A 20,484-nucleotide genomic window follows, 5' to 3' on the forward strand; every position below is an offset into this window, starting at 1 on the left:
GAAGTGAAAATAGTTACTCTTTTGTGTTGCAATATATGTCACGTCTAAAAATTTTGACATAAGTAGCAGTAAAAATATTTGTTCTTATGTTAGGTAGAAAGTAAATAAAACCCCGAAGCAGTACTCGTTTCATTACCTACCCAGTTATGAGGTTTATTTTCGATTGATGAAAAAAAAAAATATTCAAGACTTGCTCTGTATTATATAACAGTGTTTATAAGCCTAAAAGAAATTCCATTTTGTTGGTGGCTCTTTTGAAGTTTGTTTTATTTTTAATTTCTTAAAGCGTGTGTTCGAACATTGGAATAAGAGGAAAATAAATTGAATTCCAGATTTCGTGATAACGTGTATGTCATTTACATTCTTTAATATGATTAGCAGCTTAGGATAAAACTGAATTTAGTTTATGACTGTAACATAGTGAACAGCAGTTACATTTGGACAGAAGCGCCATCAATTATCTGCACAATTAGTTTCTTCTAATAGTTTCTATAACTTATATATGCCGAAACAGCATTAAAAAAAAGTGCAACAACCATTTTTAGCAGTTTCTTTTGAAATCGGCATAATATGGTAATACGTTACACTCTACAAAAGTTGAAGATGCTTACGATGTTTCATCTGCTGTCCCCTCATTTACATTCACATTTCGTAAATATCTCCCCTCCTCATAATTCTATGCATTATTAAAGACACTTTAGTGGAAGTTAACAAACTGTCTCTTCAATCGTTTTATCTTGAAAAAAGATCGAATATTAAATCAAGGCATTGTTTTAAGATTTTATAACATTGCAATCGATATATTGAACTGTAATGTCAGTTCGTGCAAGATTTATAAAATATGAACAAAAAATTACTGTTTCAACAGGAAATTGAAGATGCTGTTATTAATATTTATGCCTGATGCAGTCAACTCTCTAATCCTCCCCCTGCACCGATGTTATGGGGCCTTTGAACCAACCGACAAACACATAACATGTTTTATATTTTGATATCAATATTATTTTACCTTTGGCTTTGATGACAAAGTTGATTATTTATTGCGAAATGGTACAGCTGTTCGTCTATAATATTTTCATAACCACGAAGCATATTTGGCAAATGTACGGCAAACATGTTATAAAATAATTTCATTGTAGGAAACTTATCCAAGTGTAGATGATTTTTACTTTTTCTTTTGTCGTCCAATCTAAGAAATTTTATAGTAATTTGAAAATGTTAGACCGCAATCTTTGCTTCACATCTCTAAGATATTCTTCAGACTGTATACTCCAGCATATAAACCTATTAAACAAAAACAATAATATTCATGAGGGCAACTTATTTTGTAAATAAACAGTAATACGGTAAAAACATTAATAATTAACATTTCACTGTTGAGTTACACTCGTTTGTATAAACGATGTTGTCCTGCGCTCTTTCTATTCTAAATTTCATTTATAAGCAAATCATTTCACCAATATGTGCTTCAAATTCTTGAGCAGAAATTAATCAATGTCCATTTTCTACATAAACTCTGTCAGTTTCTTCTCGGATCATTTTCATCATTAAAACTGTTGGCTCCCTCCCACACGTACACAGATTTTCCCATAAAAGTTATTTGAGCTATGCTTTTAACTGCTTTCTTGTTCTTATTAGAGACATTCTGTCATAGTTTTTGTGCTTAATGTTATATTTAGGTTATAATGACACACAAACATAAAAGTACTGCTTCTAAACTTAAAAGGAGTTGTGATGTTTTATGTATTAGCTAGAGACAAAATGTTTAGGGAGTATTGAAATTTTAGAATTGTTATATTAACAATATAGTATATGAATTGATGTAGCGTACAGCAGGCATGTGAAACTCGGTAGCTCAAGTGAACCAAATAGTTATCAGTAAATAGTGTGGGTTGTGCAGGAAGCAAAAATCCATTTTCATACTTATTGTTGTATTTAAGTAGTGCGCAAATAAGTAAAATCTTATCTAATACTGTAATTCCTAAGAAATAAGAAAATTGAAGAAAACTCTGGTACTAAATCGATATGTATATTTTCTTTCCCGACACTTGGCATCTATTTTTCGCGATCAGCTGTCGGATGTCTGGAGGCATGTTGATCGCAGTAGCAATTTTCATTAAGTTTTGATGTATGCCTGTTAATCTGGATCTCGCTGGGGACTAGTTCATGAGAGAAGTTGTTCACACTGTTGATATGTACTCCTGAACATGGAAATTATGTAGGATGAAAATTTTTGACTTTTGGGAATCTGCGCAGAGAAATGAATTCAGAGATGTCCACTTCATTCAGTTTTTATTTTAGAGTTCAGTCGCACTGAACTTCTATTAATTCCTTCTGGAAATGGATTAGAATATTCTCAACGTCGGTTGAGAAAATATTTTTGTAAAGTGACCGTCTCAAGAGTTCTTTTAAGCCCCCGAAGTTTTATATATGTACCTCAATATTAGGTGGAAATTTTTATAAATATAATATAATTGCATTTTTACTTCCTTGTACAAAATAAAGGAAGTACTTTAATCGGGAAAAATTTCAGGTATCATATTTCAATGAAAATATTCATTTTGACCACTATCCTATCGAATCCATCTACGCGATGCTTTTGCATCATATCTGTACCTACTGGCAGAATAAAGGACTTAATTCCAAAGTGAATTTTGAAATGAGTTCAGAGAAGATTTTTTTTCGTGGCGTCTGTATGTACTAAGTACGTATCTGGCATAACTCAAAAAGGAGTTGCTTGATATGATAACATTGAAATTTTATATATGGGATTGCTATAACATACAGTTGCGACACAGCTTAGTTTTTTAATTCTTATATGGCGATAAATTGCGCATTTTTCGCTTAACAATTGATTAAATTATGTTGTTCTTTTGTTTCGGTTAATATTTTTATGCCTTTAGTTAATCTGCATTGCAGATGGGCAAAACAGTTTTAAGGCATCAGATTGGAGCCGTTCAATTCTGAAGTGAAACAGTTCTTATGATTCACCACTCACTAACAATAAGAGTGATGAATACGTTCGGAACAGACATAGATCAAGAGCGGTGCGCAAAGATGGGGGATAAGTAAAGAGAATTGGACATAGCGTGGGATCGCTGGAATCAACTCTACCAAACTGCTCATTCCCTAGACTGATTTCTTTCAACTGTACTTTTGAGATTCCCTTAAAAAAAAACCTTTTTACACAACATGGCTTCGGAGTCGGGTAGATTTTTGGGTAAAAGGAGTCGGAGTTGGAGTCGCTATAAAACACGTTGACTTCAACTGCAGTTTTTGTTGGGCAGTTTGAATTTGAAATGGAATTAAAATTAATGTCAAGCTGAGTTATTATTTTTATTTATGAATTGTATACATTAATAGATAGTTATTTTCTATTTTATTGACATATCAATAAATAAGGGCGGAGGGTGGATGTGATATTTGCCATTAGTGATTAAACTGATTCATTTAGTTACAAATCTCACTGGTAAATTTAGGTAAGCAGCAAGAGCTCCTAAAATTGATGCCATTCTTAGGAAGCGAGCAGGAAAAAGAGCAAACAATGGCGATAAGGAAGTACATATTTGATGACAAAGAGGTTATTAGAATTAAGAGCATTTTTAGGAGATGTAGATAACCCTAATGTTTCACTAACAGAAAGACTCTGGAATGATCGTGCAGAATTGGAAACTCTTCTTTCTATACCGTATCTAGCCACAAAAAAGCTGCAATCTGAAGAATTGACAGGAGGCGAGAATGGGATGTTTTTTCTTTCTGAAATGGAAGGATCATTTCTTCAATGAACAGAAGGAATCAGTTCTTCAATGAAGAAAAAAGAAACTAGTTTGCTAGAAAATGAGATCTTGCTGGGTTCAATATATGGAGATCTGGAAACACCGAATTTTCTGGGATGACGAACAAATTAAAAAGGCAAAGAAAGTTATCTATGAACTTTCATTAAGAATGAAATTATTCTCAGAACAATTGGAGAATTCGAATCAGGACACTCAAACTGCAGACATTGCAATTGAGTCTCTATCATCCTTTTCCGCCGCTGAATTAGATTTTGAGAAATATTTTTGGATAATATTGAAAAAGCTAAGGCAAAGCGAATGAAAATAAAGAAACAAGAGACTTTAGAGTTTAGATATAAAAATGAGAAAATACAAACAAGACTTTTACATGGCCTTTGAAGAAATAGAGAAATATGATTGTGCTTGCAGGACACCTCTTTTAGAACTTATAAAAATCTATTCTGAAAAGTTAAGAAAAGTAGCCCTAACAGTAAGAGCTCTTCCTCCTACTCAAGTGAATGTGGAAAGACTCTTCTCAGTTGTGAAGTTTATCAAATCGGATCTATGGCCCTCTAAAAAGAAAATTTTGCCGAAGCTATACTGTTTCTTAGAAATAACTAATGCCAGTTTTTCCATTTCATAAAAAATGCTAATTAATATAAATAATTGGCTATGCGTCAATTTTTTTCTGTAGCATCTATTTCTTCTTTTATATTAAATAATAAGCTGTAACACATGTGTATGTTTATATATTTTACAAGAAGAATGTTAAAAAGCTAATGCTCAAAAATACACTTAACACTATAGTTCCTTAGCAAAAAGGTAAAATCATGTAACAACTAGATACGACATTAAAGTAGTAAAAGCTATCTCGTAAAAACTAAATGTAAAAATTACAAATCGAGATGACTTCAAAATCAAAAAGTGTGAGAAAAAAATTAATAAATTTTAACGCACAAATAATTTTAAAAACAACTGTGGTAAAAATTAAATACATTTCAAATACACAGTAAATATGTACAAAAAATTGCAATAAATGGTAAATAGCTCAACTCGAGGTTTGAGCCGGATTTATCAAGGAAAAAGCAGCTCAAAACTTGAATTAAGTTAATACCTATAGCGCGTTTCGTCAAACAATAATAATTGAGAATATAAACATAATTTCACTAATCCAACTTAATAATCTAAAAAGGTTTAGTAAGCCTCACTTATATTGCTTCTTTTCCCGACGCGCAGTAATTTAAATTGTAAATGTAAAACTTAGTATTTAACAAGAAAAGGCTTTACAATTTACCTAGTTAGTCAAATGTACAATTAAAATGAAATAGCTAAAAAGCTATTGACGCGCTGTAATTAAATTGTAAATTTAAAACTTACTATTAAACAAGAAAAAACTATACAAGAAAGCCTAGTTAGGCAAATGTACAATTTAAATAAATAACTAAAAAGCTATTAGTCCAAAAATTACACAATTTTAAGCGATGCCAGCTTTTTTTGAAAAATTTTTAATGATAGCTTTTGGAATAAGATTGCTTTGTAAGATTTTAATTTAAGTAGAGTATTTCTTCTTGAAAGAGGTCTGCGTTATTGCAGATTCTTTTAATTCTAAGAAGTTGTGCATTAATGGTATTGATAATGACTCTTTTAGAAATGTTATATATATGTGGGAGTCACAGTCGGAGTCGGTTATTTTCCCTACCGACTCCACAGCCCTGTTACACAGAGCAACAGTACAATTCTGAAATAAAAAAAATGCTAAATGTTAAACAAAAAAATGAAAATTAAATTCACTTTTCTTAAAGATTGCATTATTTTATTACTATAATTGATATTTTGTTGCTACTACAAAACTCAGCTTAAAAATTAATTTTTACATTGAGACAGATACCAAAGAATAGGAAATTGTCTCCTGACAAAACCGGCATTTTCCATTTTTTATTTGATTTGACAAAATGCTGCTAAATATCGCTCGAGTTTCTTGTGGTTATATAATATATAGTATGTTCTATTCGGTAGGATCTACATTTTGTTCTGCAACCTTGGAAAACTACATTAGATGGAAAAATTTATGTATATAAATACACTGGTGTGCAAAAATTACGGACGAAGTCGAATAATTAGCATATCAGCTGAACGAAGAGGCAGAGCGGACAGAAAGACCAATCAAGAGATTAAGTAAGGTGATGTACGGTAGCACATGCGCAGATATGCAAGTAGACGTAATGGGGGAGTGTCTGAGTAGTAAAAAGCATGTTGTCGGTGTAAGATCAGTATTTCTGGCAAAGAGATTGCACGCCATATAGCAGTTAAAATCACACCGAGTTGCTGCCTCGGCGAGAAATGGCGAATGACCAATCTGTTAGATGACATCTGGATCCTTTTACCCGAGGTCGAATCATTGCGAAGTTGGAGGAAGGCCGCAGTGTGACAAGTGTGGCTGCAGAGTTCAGAATTGCTCACAGCATCGTTTCACGACTTTGGAGACAATTTCAAACTACAGGAACAGCTATCCGGGGGTTTAGTAGTGGTCATTCACGAGGAACCACACCAGCAGATGACCGTATATTGCTTTATAGGCCAGAAGAAACAGGCGGCAGACAGCGGGAGAAATCGCTAGACACACGACACAGGCGACTGGACGACCGATATCGCGTTTTACCGTGGCCAGAAGACTGCACGGTGGGGGTCTGTTTGCACGACGCCCTGTACGGTGTGTACCTCTAACGCCTGCCCATCGGAGAAGGCGTTCTCTGTGGTGCCGGGAACACCGGAATTGGAGAGACAATGAATGGGGACGAGTACTCTTTACAGATGAGAGCAGATTCAGTCTGAGTAGCGATTCTCATCGCATACTCATCTGGAGAGAGCGGCCAAGCCGAAATCATCCCTCAAACATCATTGAAAGGGACAGGTATGGAGGTGGTGGTGTTCTTGTTTGGGGAAGCATCATGCTTGGTAGTCGTACAGACCTTCACATCTTCGACGCAGGTTCAGTCAACGGGACCCGTTATTGTAACGAGATTCTTCTTCCATATGTGCGTCTTTTTAGAGGCGCTGTGAGTCCGCAGTTCCTTTTCATGGATGACAATGCACCATGTCATCGCACAGTAGCTGCCGAACGGCTCTTAGAGAGTGAGGATATTGAACGTATGGATTGGCCGGCACGATCTCCAGATCTCAATCCCATAGAGCATGTATGGGATTTTCTAGGCAGACGCTTTGCAGCTCGTACCTTACCAACAGTAACGATTCCGGAGCTTCGATTGACACTGCAAGATGAATGGGCAGCAATGCCTCAACAACTCATTGACACACTCATTCTCAGCATGGGCCGACGCTGTGAAACCTGCCTAGCAGTCAGGGGAGATCATATCCCCTATTAAAGACCGGATGTTTCTTGCTGGACACAAATCACAGGGATGTTGCGGCCTTCAGTCGCATTGCGCTCCATGCTACTTTTTCAATAAAGCTTCTTTTTATCCCTCTGATTTCTCTTTTAGTAAGTGTTGCTTACATTACTCATGTCCTTACGTATTGGGGATCTTACGGTATTAAATGTGTTGATTTGGAAAGCTTTTGTACAAAGTTATATTGAAAAAACCGTCTCGTCCTTAATTTTTGCACACCAGCGTATATACTAAATTCCGAAGAAGATTAAAGAGAAATTCACAGATCTTAATTACAAAACGTTAGTAAAACAAATAGATAAAAATTTAATTTATTACTTTATATAAATACTACAGTAATGTTGTATAAAAAAAAGGTAATATCTTATATACATAGCTATACTATGACTGCGAATAATCACGACTCATTTGCGTTCAGTGTCAGAGTATCTGCGATTAGTGTCAGCGCAGCTGCGAATACGAGAAACTAGTTCCTCTAATCTATGTACTTTAAACAGATCCTCACACTGCCAGATGAGGGAAAAAAACGCCACCCAACGCAAATAGGGGTGATCAGTTTCGCTGGAGATGCGTAGGTTTATTTAATGTTTTGTTTTGTTTTTTAAATACAAGATGGAACACAAGCAAGCAAAAAGCACATATAGACATACAATAACGCACATAAAAAAATAGGTCAGAGACGTTTCCGGTATAATAATAAAGGAAAGATTGCTAGTGTTTACATTAAGAGGAATCAAACTTTTGGCACACCTCCTTACAACAGCTCTCGGTGAAGTGTTAAAAAACTGCCGTTCCATTTTCGCCGAAGCGCTGATCAATGGTTCAATAAAGTGAATCTCGGTTCCAGAGCGGATTGTCCATCTCTAATCTGCAAGTGGTTGTAGAATTATCAACAATTTAAAAAACTTTTAGGCGAATAGTGAAATAAGTCAGTTTGTGAACTAACTTCAATGCCTTTTTGCCAAGTGGGACCAAAAGTAAACTTTCGATTTTGTGCACCGGAAAGTATGTCTTTCTGCCCCATGGCCGAATTGCTTGTTTTTGCTTAGACTCTAATTTTAATTGTAAAATTTTCTAACTATATTGGGTGTTTTATGTTTTACTGTGCTTTACAATTTTTAATGAAGATGTTTTGAGTTTTTAATGAGTTTTTGCCTTGCCGCGAAGTGAGAACTGAATTAATTGTGTGAGAAATATGCCGCGAAGTGAGAACTGAATTAATTGTGTGAGAAATATATCTCTAATGAAATAAGTTCAAGTGAAATATAGAAAAAAAAATGTGTATAATTTAACAGGCTATACAAAGAAGTCATGTGGTGTCCACATCAGATTGTTATATATATATATTTTATCATGGTCAACCGAAGAGTGCAGAAACCTGAGTCAAGGGCCACATATGGTACATATTTCATACGCCTGGCGCAATGTATACTTTGTTATTATAGGTTTATGTTGATAATGTTTTACTCTGCCAAATTTATCAATTAAGGTTTACCAGATTTATATATGTAACATGGATATCGACAGTCATGTATTTGCAAGTGTGTCCTGAAACGAATTACATGTGACTACGGTGTACTACTGTATACACCTACAAGCATCTTTGAATTCTTATGTATTAAGAATTATTTACCAAGTTTCTATTATTTACACTTGACACATTTAATTTTATTTCCCTGTGTGGTGCTACATTTTTTCTCCTGTTCATTTGACTGTACTTTTTCTTCATCTGCAAGCTTTGACAGATCTCATTAATGGCAATATTCTTTTATTTTCAAACATTATGAACTAAAAAATGAGATGCCGAACCTTTTAGCTTTTGATCACTGGAGGGGCTTGCATCCACACTTGCAGACTCTATAGCTGAAGACAGTGACTTTTCCGTTACACTTTTCGCATTTGGCATCTTCTTCCGTACCATCAGTTTTCTTCTCACAACACGGAAAATTAGATGAAATCACAACTCTTCCAATTGGCATCAAGTTCTGGAGGGGCTGCTCTGTCGTGGGTGGAGTGCATTTTGGACTAGAAGTAATTTATTGTTTAAAGTAGAAAAATACATATTTGAAACTAGTAAAATAGACAGAATGTATTTGAGTATTAAATTAGTATAGTATGAAACTGAAAAATGTGCCTGAATCATCAAAATATACCTTGCATGCCAAGAGAATGGTGACAACTGCTTTAAAATTTATGATTTCTTTGTAGACTGATAAACAGCAGAAGTACTAACCATATTGCTCAATAAACACTAGAAGATATTATTTAACTACAGTTCACTCTACATTTTACCTAAAATATAGACTAATGTGAGGTTAACATTCTCCTATGCACATTGGTTGCAGTTAACAGTTCACCACACAAAGAAACACCATAAGTCATTCTTGTTCTAGTCAAATCAATCTTTTTGTTGCTTTCTCTTATATTTCAAATATTTTTATATTTGAAAGTCTCATTTATTTAATTTCGAAATGAGCGAACGAAATAAATGTGGAAAAATTGTTCACACGTAATACTGTAGAGTCATTAGGATTTTTTTTTAGAGGCCAGCAAGAGGAAAAATTAGCAAACGCCTTCACCGGGAATCGAACCACGGACCTCTGAAATACCGGCTCAGTGTGCAGAACCACTGTACCCCGAAGGACGCTAGGAAAGTGGGAGAAATACCTTATATACTCCCCTTTTTAAAGGGCGACTAGGGTTTTAGGGGACCTAGTCGCCAAATCCTGGGTGTGGAGAATCATCATCCACAACCCTTTTAGTTCGGGCGCCACTTGTAGAGTCATTAGGATTTTTTTAGAGGCCAGCAAGAGGAAAAATTAGCAAACGCCTTCGCCGGGAATAGAACCACGGACCTCTGAAATACCGGCTCAGTGTGCAGAACCACTACACCACGAAGGACGCTAGGAAAGTGGGAGAAATACCTTATAATACTGCCACGATAACTGTCGTCCAGAGAACCATAGAGTGCAGTCTCAGTTAATATATCTCTAGGCCATTGTAGGATAGTACAAATATGTGATACTGAAGTACCAGAAATGAGGAAAGTATTATTGTATAAGGAAAAAGATGGATGAACGAAGAGAAGGAAAAAGATGGATGAATGAAGAGAGAGTTAATGTGAGCTGCAAATAACGCGAATATCAAGAAGATGCTGAAAGTACTGGAACTGATATTTATATTGCATATGATACAAGACTTTTCAGACTGGTTCTGTAAAGCTATCTAGGTATAAGACTTCACAATTCTGTGCTGGGTCTCTTGGAAGTTATATCCTGAAGTTTCTGAACCTGCAGCTGTCTCCGATATACTGTAGCACAGTTAGTAAAAGCACTCATTATCATGGTGAGTAGGGACGACGTTTCTGTGAAAATGCAATAAAAATATGATTCAGTTTACCCAGAGTTCTAAGTTTGGAAGCATTCAAAATGTTAAAGCATGCATACTGTAGCGAAGCTCATAGTCGTGCTTCAATATTTCAGTGGTGGAAGCACTTCAAAAATACGAAAGTGGCTGGCAAATCATATTCCGGCAAACCATTCATTGAAATTACGAATGCCAATCTCGCTAATCTGTCCGCAGATGGTGAATAATGATCACTGCAATGCAAATTTTCTGGAAACTCATTTTCGTGTATCTATGAGGAGGAGAGACTAGAATTCCTCAAAAGGTAGCACCTTTTACTTTAAAAATATGCGCGGCACCGCCAGGACTCTTTGAAATCGATGGAACAAAGTTAAACTAGCCTCCAATTTGTCGTAAACATTTTCACAACAAATTACCAAAGTAGAGAATAGAATAATTTCTCTTTCTTTCCTTGAATTCAGCGCAGTGTAACGTCAGAACACCCGTGTTGGGTACAAGAAAAGAAGGATTGTCTTTTAAAATATTTATTTTCAAAATTTAATAAGATATTCTTGAATAAATATTAAAATAATTAAATCATTTCAGCCATAATTCATACAAAGGCCGCTAACGCGGCGATGATGCTAAAATGCGTCTGCGTTCACTTGTTTACAGCATCAAAAAAAAAAAAAATCTCTTACACAAAGCCCTCTCTTCGTTTTTGTTACAACCTGAAAAAGAAACTTAATTAGTCCCTTATATCCAGAAACCACAGCAGGGGGTTTCCGCTGCACCTTTCTTCCAAAGGTCTGCTGTCTGTTGTGTCTCTTACAACAGATATCTCGCATTAAGCCAGGCGGGGCCCAAGAGCGATGCGCAGTGCAGGGAGAAAGTTATGCCACATACGCATGACGTCATGTGGGTGACAGCGTTAGTTCTTGGCGTTTGTTTACTTTCGTTGCATCAACAGTTTGATTTGATTTGTGTTGTTAATTTGCTATTATACCTAAGCGGAAGTGGCAAATTGTGCTATAGCGTTGTGTCAGAATTATACACGTTAATACGTTTTTTGGCGGAAAACACTCTTTACAACCAGATAAAATAACTATTTTTTTAATGAATTTATGTAGTTTTCATACATAACTGTGATGTAATTTTACATTTATTTTTCATTTTACTGCTATTTTACATTTAAATTGAAAAATTTCTCATTTTAAATCATTTTTTATCATAATCTTCATTTTGTGTATGAGACTTACATCGTAGTGAGATATTTAAACTCAGTGTCATGTTTACCAATACTGAGTACCTGAATGATTAGTTAATGAATTCACGTATCCAACTTCATTCACATGTTTTGGTTACTTTCTTTACATTCCAAACGTAATTCTATGTATTGAAGCAGCGTCTGGGTTAAGCTTTGCGAACTAAGTAAACTGATACATGCCTCACCGTGAGGAAAGAACAATTTCTCGACCACACTATGATGCAAACATCGAATGAGTGAGTGACATATTTCCTTCAGTGTTATTTAACTGATGCATACAGGTATGTGTGATGTAATTTAATTGATATAACTTACACATGCTTGAACCTGAAGGAAAACAAATCTGTGTATAATGCTAGAATACAAATAGCGAAAGAGTAAGTAAGATATTCTGTTCAGTGTTATTTACCTGCTGCATATGTTTTAATTTTGATTCCATATAACTTGGTTTTAATTATAAGAGAAAGAAAAATAATTCAATATTGAACACATATTTCGAGTATAACAAAAGTATTTTAAGAAACAAGCTAATAAAAATACATTAGTGATTAAAAATATTTAATTTGTGTACAGACTGAATTGAAATTAAGATGTGGTGGTGTATTTAATTATGGCAAAGCACACTAGGGCTATCTGCGTAATAGGTGTGATGCGTTCGTGGAGGACTTTCTCAGGGAAACTGGCTCGTATACACGTTACGCATGAGGAAAACCACGAAAACACCCATGCAGCCAGCCCGTTCGCGGGATTCGAACCGAACTACCAAGTGTTCAGCGACTTTACCGCTCGGCCGCTGGTGGGCCGAAACTAAGATGTAAGGCAAGTTTATTATTATTATTATTGTGCGTATATGTGTAAGAAAATGTATTTTAATTGTTCCATTTTTAATGTATGGAAGGAAGAATAGGATGCCAATATCGAAGATTATTTACTATAGCAAATAATCACGTCAGGATAAATGTTATATAGAAATCTTGGGAGTGTAAGGGATTATAAGAGTACTTTTAGATTATACTGAAAATATACGCACTTCTGCTAAAATCTGAAGTGAATCAGTATGAAGTGACTTTTCACTTTAAAAAGAATGTGATAAGTATACTATTTAAAAGTATAATGACGGATATTAAGAAATTTGTAGAATTTTATGGTATTTAAATATGAATTTGTTAAGTCAAATCTTTTTATATATATTTTTGCTTGAGATATGTAATTTAAACTGAAAATCACGATCATATATTTCTCATGGAATGTCAAAGTTCATTTGTATTAAAAAAAGTGCATGAGCAATGAAAATAAATAGAATAATACTTTTTGATTATGTTTTTACCGTGGTCTTAGCAGTTATGCCATGATGTGTTCTGTTCAACAAGATTTATTTAGTGCAAACAATACTACGAAAAAATATTGAAAAATACCTTGTTTTACAATATTTATTTCCCTTAATTAACTTAAATATCGTTTTTCATTTTCTAATGCTTTGCTTTACGAAAAGAATTTAATGTTTACAATTATTTTCAGCATTCGTACGAATTCTGTGCATAAAATAAACATTTTCTTTAACTAAATACTTAATCGGAAAGTATATATCCGGTATTTCCGGTGTATCTACCACATGTAAAATGATCATTTTGCTTTAGTTTACATTTTTTCCATTACCAAAATCATGTAGCAGACGCGTCGGCCGATGCGTCTTGTCTCCCGGGTGACGTCACTGCCAGCAACCAATGGCACGCTTTTTCCGTTTCTGGCCTAACCTTAGTATATTAAAGAACCTTGGCATTAAGCAGCTGGAAGTCTGAGGGGTGCATATGTCTGAACGTCACAGCTGGGTCATCATGTCTTAGTAAAAGGAGTAATCCAAAAAGAGGTTGTAGACGAAAATTTCAGAGTTACAAACACATTTATTTTTACACAATAATAGATCAAGATTCATTAGTTTTCCTAAAACATATCAAGAGAGAGTTAAATCACTGTCCTTTCTTGAAGAAGTGAGAAAAGGAAGTAAAAGAAAAAGCGAGTCACACAATTATTTTCTTTGCTGGGTGCCCAGATTGCACTGTTTATCGCGCTATTGGCGACTGTTCATCACCATTTGCATACCACCACAATTAACAGGCCTATCAACGGCCGAGGAATGAAATCGCTGAAAAATTCATATTTCGATCTGTGTTTGATTTTAGGCGAAAGAGTTTGCTTCGTGGGCGTTTTTTCCGTGGGCGTAACATGAATATGAACAATTTTCGTTAGAAAGACTTATCCCTCTTTCTTTTAGAGAGATAGCCTTCGAGTGCCCTAATCAAATGAATCAAAGCAAACCTTCCATACAACATGGACTTAGTTCCAGGTGATTTTCGATCATTCTCAAAGGCAAAAAGATAACTGGCCAGAAAGAGGTTCCCTTTAGATAAAGAAATTGAAAATCTACTGTTGACACCACATTAGATTCAGTATCTATAATTTTAATCCTGAGGATTTACTTTTGGAGTAAATTTGGCTATTGAATCACCAAATGCAGCCCACTAGTTTGATTCAATTAGTACATTTACATGCAGTTATGAATGCAAAATCTGACAACATGTAAGAAGTGTTTGAATATAAATAATTTTAGTAAAGCTATGTTTAAAATTGTAGTATCCTTTGTGTAATGTAATATGAAAATCTTAAGAGCCGAAGCTGTGAGGGAAAAATAGGATTACAAGGTCAACATTGAATATTTAACATTGAAGTAAATAGCTATGTCGCTAAATTAGCGAGAAACTACTAAAAGTCTTCAATCTTTGCGACCATTTGGTGAAGTTTTGGCCCCGTCGCTGTGTAACTGTAATTGGTACAGTAATTGATCCCTATATGTAACTGTAACCGGCCCCTATGTGGAACTTTAATCGTATATGCCTGTGGTCAAGAGACCAACTGAAACTCTAGTTTAGCATTACGTGACCTAAGAACTGTCTTTTGCCCTTCTCTCGACTTACAGTTATCTTGATGGCCCATAGACGGTGCCACATTCAGTAAACTTTCTAAGGCTAACGCTTTCTTCAACACTTAGTTATTTTTCGCCCTAGGGTGTGATAAAAAATGTATCTCTAAATTCAAAAAAAGTTATTGGCCCACTCTTAAAGTACTGGTTTAATACTCTCAGTAGTAGAACACCAGAAGTAATGTTTACGATCTAATGCTTTCCAGTAATTTCGAGAAATGGAAAGTACTGGAAATCTCTCGGCGGCCAGGGGAAAGCTATATGAGCCCGGAGAGAGCATGAGATCTCAGTTTTTAGTTCAGAGTTGACGATCTTCGAGCAAGTATCCCTCTTTAGGTGCTCCTTGCATATGTCTGACGCTTAACTTGAAGTTGTAACTACTGATTGTGCTCTCATACTAAGAAGAGCTGTACGAATACTTTTGCAAAAAGTTCCAGAAATGTAAAGTGTTTCTTTTGGAAAAATAAATTTTATTAAGGTATCATTGGTTTTGTGTGCATTCAATCCATTACGAACCCGTACGTACGCAACAATATTCTTTTTCCTTAGAATAGTGCTTGCATTATCTCTAATAAAATCATTCTTATGCATCGGATTTCAAGAGGCAATACCTTCAAAGTATCACATATGAAATAACAAATGATCATAAAACGAATAGGAAATTCACCAAATCTTTTACATATACAAAAAATGCTATGTCTATCTATGTGGCAACCCAACACACATTTTTATAGTAGTCAGATTCAATCCATACCTTTTGTAATGTAGCCCCAGGTCTCTTAACGTTTTCCTGTGGGAGTACATTATGGACTGTGTTTTCATGTATACTCTTGCAGCCAAAAATGCATCTTAAAACTCAAGAAAAAGACTGATACATGTGTGGTGAGAGGTACTGGAGTATTAGCACCTTGTAAAAGCACCTTGGCGCCGTCTGGCGAATTTTTATAGAAGAAAAAGAATGATGACTTATAACTGAAAAAAATTATATTACATACCCGCAAATTTTACATTTTACTAAGCATTTATCTCGACAATTTTTCAATAAACTATTTACAAGAGAATTTTTTTTTTTTTTTTTTTTTTTTTGTTGCTATTGCTCAGATGGAAATTTCGGCACGATAACATTAAAAACAGATTCAAAGTAATTGTTCCCTTCAACGATTTGAACAACTTCCACAGAGGTAATCCCACTAATATGTAAGTACAGATGATCTTTTCTATACGATCTTTCTGTCATGTGTGCGGCCTAGAGATTTCAGCTGATGGCAAGATATATGGAAGAGCGAAATCAATTTTGTTTAACTGAGCAAAAATATTGTTAAACTACCTGCTGTTCTTAATGAATGATTTATTGCACTAGGGTCTTTTTTACGTATAAAAAGTTATTACCGTATGTTCACGAATACCACACGCCACCGAATAAGACGCGCACCCGATTTTTTCGATGCACGAAAAAAAAAAAAAAAATTTTCCGCGAAAATGACGCGCATATTTTTATCGAGTCCACTGAAATCTTACTTTTTACAGGAGAAAAAAATTTTTTTTTTTTTGTTTCTGGATTACGAGCATAAAGAAACAAAGAACTATGATACCAATCGACTGTTATCGGGGAAAAAATTTGAGCTACCACCTGCAGCTCCTACCTAAGAACTTGGCAACACATGCCCAGTAACATTTAAATAGGAAGGAAATAAATCGGTTAGCAGAATTTAATTCTACGGCAGAAAGAAAAAACTGCTAATCTAAGTATGTTATGTAAAATTTTATTCGTTAAACAATAGCTTCAGTCAGCAACAATAACTGCAAATACGGATATAAAAGTCCTGATTTATCCTAATAACTTACCACACCGTGGCACATCTTCTCGCTTTTTCAGTCTGGAAACATAATGTAGATTGTCAGTCTTCCTCGCCTTCTGCGCTGCTGTCATCACTAATGCTTTCCCGGAACTGCCAGTATCCTTTTCTTCCTCATCATCCCACCACTGCACGAATCCTCACTTCTGTCCATGCTATTTGATATTCCGCACTTTTGAAGTTCTTACGAAGTTCTTGCGAAATCAGACAGCTTTGATCCATCAATACATTCGAGTTAATTTCGGGCTTTTTGATGCGAGTTGTCAGTGTGTGATTTCCAGCGGCCATCCATTCCGTGTACATTCTTTTCAGTGCTGCTTTAAATTTGGCGATAAATGCATGTCTAATGGTGGTATATCCTCTACAAATCCCCGACTAGGATTTATTATTTTAAAGTGTACAGTAACATCATATAAATTATATTTTCTGGAGCTATCGTAGCTATATTTTCTGGAGATATCGTATTTTTTCCGATATCGTATCCTTTCTACATACCTTTATGGTGTAATGGTAGCATACTCTGCGCATGTTTAAAAGTTCCCAGTGTGGGCATTGTCCAGTTTTCTCGTTTCCTACTTCAAAAATTCTAATGACTCTACAAAGCAAAATTTATTGTTTACAATTATTATTGTTACTGCTGCTGTTAACTTCACTGTTGAGAATAATTTCTTTTGCTTTTTTCAAGTCTCTAGATGTTAACCCATTAAAAAATCTAGTAACGAATAAATTTTCATGAGTTGATTGCTAATTATATATTGATTAACTATTAGTTTTTGGGCATAAAGGGTTTATTTCTAAAATTTGTATACGATCGAACGAAAATTATTTTTGCTTTTAACTTAAAATATGAAGTAGCATAATTTAATTGTTATTAGAAACTATCAATGAAAATCTGAATTCTTCCCTTTTTATGGCAGATTTTTCTTGTAATAAATGGCGGAACTGAAAATATATACATGATACTGTAATTCTTCTATTCTTAAAACAAATTGCTTTACATACAAACTTCTCGGAAATTCATCTTAGAGTTGCAGCCTATTTTTTACACGCAAATTTACTTGCGCTTTTCATTGCTTGTTTCATGCCAAAAAACGCGATAATAGTTTACCTAAGGAAAGCGGTAACTTTATGAAAGACTTTCTAAAGGAAGTTGGCTCCTAATTCTTTGCATGACGTAATCAGTTATATGCTTTTTTTCCAGTCGGCAAACTTTTGATAGAATACTTAAGAAACAAATATGAATGCCACCTGTTGATTGACAACTTTTTGTTGGCATGTTCCCAAAAAAATAAATAGATTTCGAATATAGGAATTCGTAGAATGGATTTCAAGAATATGGAAGCTAATCCTAACAAAAAGTAACACGGCGTTAGTTTAAAAATTTTGCATCACCAACGCTTTTGAAGGCTTAGGTGTGGTGTTGGTGTATTTAGTTATGGCAAAGCACACTAGGGCTATCTGCCTAAGGGGAGGGATGCCTTCGTGGAGTACTTTCTAAGGGAAACTGGCTCATATACACGTTACACATGATGAAAACCACGAAAACGCCCATGCAGGCCGCCCGTTCGCGGGATTCGAACCTCGAACCGAACTACCAGTGTTTAGCGACTTTACCGCTCGGCCGCTGGTGGGTTTGAAGGGTTAGGATATGATATATTATAACACTGTAAATACAGAAACAGCTTAGAAGAATAAAAGTATGAAGTAGGTTCTGATACTTGTTAAGATGATAGACAACTGAAATAAAGTTATCTAACTCCACAGGAGAAACAGTTGTCCATTGTTTCAGAAGGAAGTGATGAATCTGCTGATAAACAGGTAACGCTGTTTATCAAATTTTTTATGGTAATAATATTTGTAAAATATATTAGCATTTTTTTATTTATTTGATTTTATTAAAACCAAACTGGTAATAACGAAATAAAGGATTGCAGCTTAGAATAAAAGAAATATGGTAATTTGAAAAGTAAATCAATCTAGGAATTGCTCTTCTCATTTCATGATCTTTATTTAAGCCAAGTAAAATGAGTGATGGATATGTTAAAATAAGACAGGCGATATGAATTCTTTTTAAATATATTAACAGTGATGATATAAATATTATTTAAAAACTGGAAAAAAAAAAAAGTACTACCAGTTTCTTGCGTAAACTTTTGAAGGATGCTGGAGCTGAATCTTCAACTCTCTTCCTAATATATCTTTCCATAAGGCGTGGTTAGTTGAAGCTGACATTTCGTTTAAAAATCTAATAAAAAAGAAAAACCAAAACTCAAACGTATAGGAGTTCAAGCAGATCATCGAAGAGTCAAAGCACTTTTTACTTATAGTTTCAAGTGGCATATAAATTGTTATAAAATAGTTTATATAACCTTTAAACAAGCAACATTAATATATATCGAAGTATGGAATAAAAATTTACATTATGTACTAGAAATAAAAGTAATTTAAATTCAATAGTTCTGGAACAATCCGTCATTTCTTAAAATATGAAGAGAAGACACAAGAAGATTTTTCTTTAATCTACACTCACGTCCATAAATTAAAGATAATGCAAAATCAGGTAAAGCAAGAGTTAGAATCAAAACAAATTTGACTTATTTTTAAAGCTTATTTATTAAACAAAAGGTAAAGAGCAAAAAAAGATGTTATATGTTTGATATTATTAAAAAAATTAGCGATTTTTTCTCCCTGGAGCAAATTACAAAAAAACCTATTTACAAAAAAACAATATTATATGGTTGGTATGATTGTTAATACAGTGTATGTCTCCCAGACGATGCAATACAGTTTGTACAACGCCTAGGCATGCTGAGTATCAAATTATCGATCTGATTTTGGGGGATATTACACCACTCAAAACGCAATGCTCTCCGAAGTTCCGGTAGACATGTAGGAGGAGGTTGACGGGCTGCAACTTGTCGGCCAAGCATGTCCCACACGTGCTCTACTGGATTCAAGTCCGGTGAGAATGCTGGCCAGTCCATAGGGGTAATATCCTCCGATTAAAGGCATTCGCTAACGAGGCTTGCACGGTGACGACGGGCGTTGTCATCCATAAACACAAATTGCGCGACCATGGCGCCCCGAAACAAACGTACACGTTGTTCGAGAATGACTTCCCGATAGATTTGGCTTGTCATGGTTCCAATTTGAACATGCAGGTCAGTTCTGGAACCCAGAATAATTCCACCCCAAACGAGCACTCCTGCACCACCGGTAACGGTGTCGTTCAATAATGTGTTCTTGGTGGTAACAGGTACCTGGAGCTCTCCATATGAAAGTCCGTCGAGAATCAGACTGCAAGCTAAACCTGGACTCGTCGGAAAGCATCACACAAGCCCACTGTTGCGGTGTCCATAATGCATGCTCTCTACTCCAGGCTAACCGCAGGCGACAGTGAGTTGCAGTAAGTGGAACGCATCTGACAGGTCTACGAGCATATAGACCAATCTGCCCTAAGCGTCTGTACACGGTCTGCCTTGAAATTGTCGTACCAGTGGCTGAAGAGAGCTCACGAGACGGGTCTGAGGCTGTGCTCCGCCACTTTCTTTTGGCAGTAACTGCCAAATACAGGTCCTCATTCGGTGTTGTAACTCTGGGGCGACCTGTGCTGTAACGTCTACTCACATTACCATCATCTTGGAATCGTTGCCAAAGCCTGGAGATGACACTCTGGGCAATTCCAAGTTCGTCTGATACTTCCAGTTGGGTACGCCCACATTCCAGACGGCCGATAATTCTACCACGTAAAAAATCATCCAAATGCGTCCTTTGTGTCATAACTATTCGGTTACTGCACTGAAATGCTTATAAAGCGCCTGCGAACAATTTTACTTCTTTGCTTGTATTCCTTATA

The 20,484-nt window shown here is 35.3% G+C and overlaps 1 long non-coding RNA gene across 1 annotated transcript in view; it reads right to left on the reverse strand.

Moving 5' to 3' along the window:
* Nucleotides 1-326: 326 nt before the first annotated feature.
* LOC118194554 (uncharacterized) overlaps nucleotides 327-20,484 on the reverse strand; it is a 33,549-nt gene continuing 13,391 nt past the window's right edge. Inside the window, exons 2-4 of the long non-coding RNA XR_004759112.2 lie at nucleotides 18,763-18,873; nucleotides 8,993-9,208; nucleotides 327-1,284 (exon numbers count right to left, since the gene is read on the reverse strand). This is a non-coding gene — a long non-coding RNA (uncharacterized LOC118194554). The remainder of the gene's footprint in view (nucleotides 1,285-8,992; nucleotides 9,209-18,762; nucleotides 18,874-20,484) is intronic.

This window comes from Stegodyphus dumicola, chromosome 9, assembly GCF_044657685.1.
Source record: "Stegodyphus dumicola isolate Sdum_Otavi_A_Nest chromosome 9, ASM4465768v1".
Taxonomy (NCBI): Eukaryota; Metazoa; Arthropoda; class Arachnida; order Araneae; family Eresidae; genus Stegodyphus; species Stegodyphus dumicola.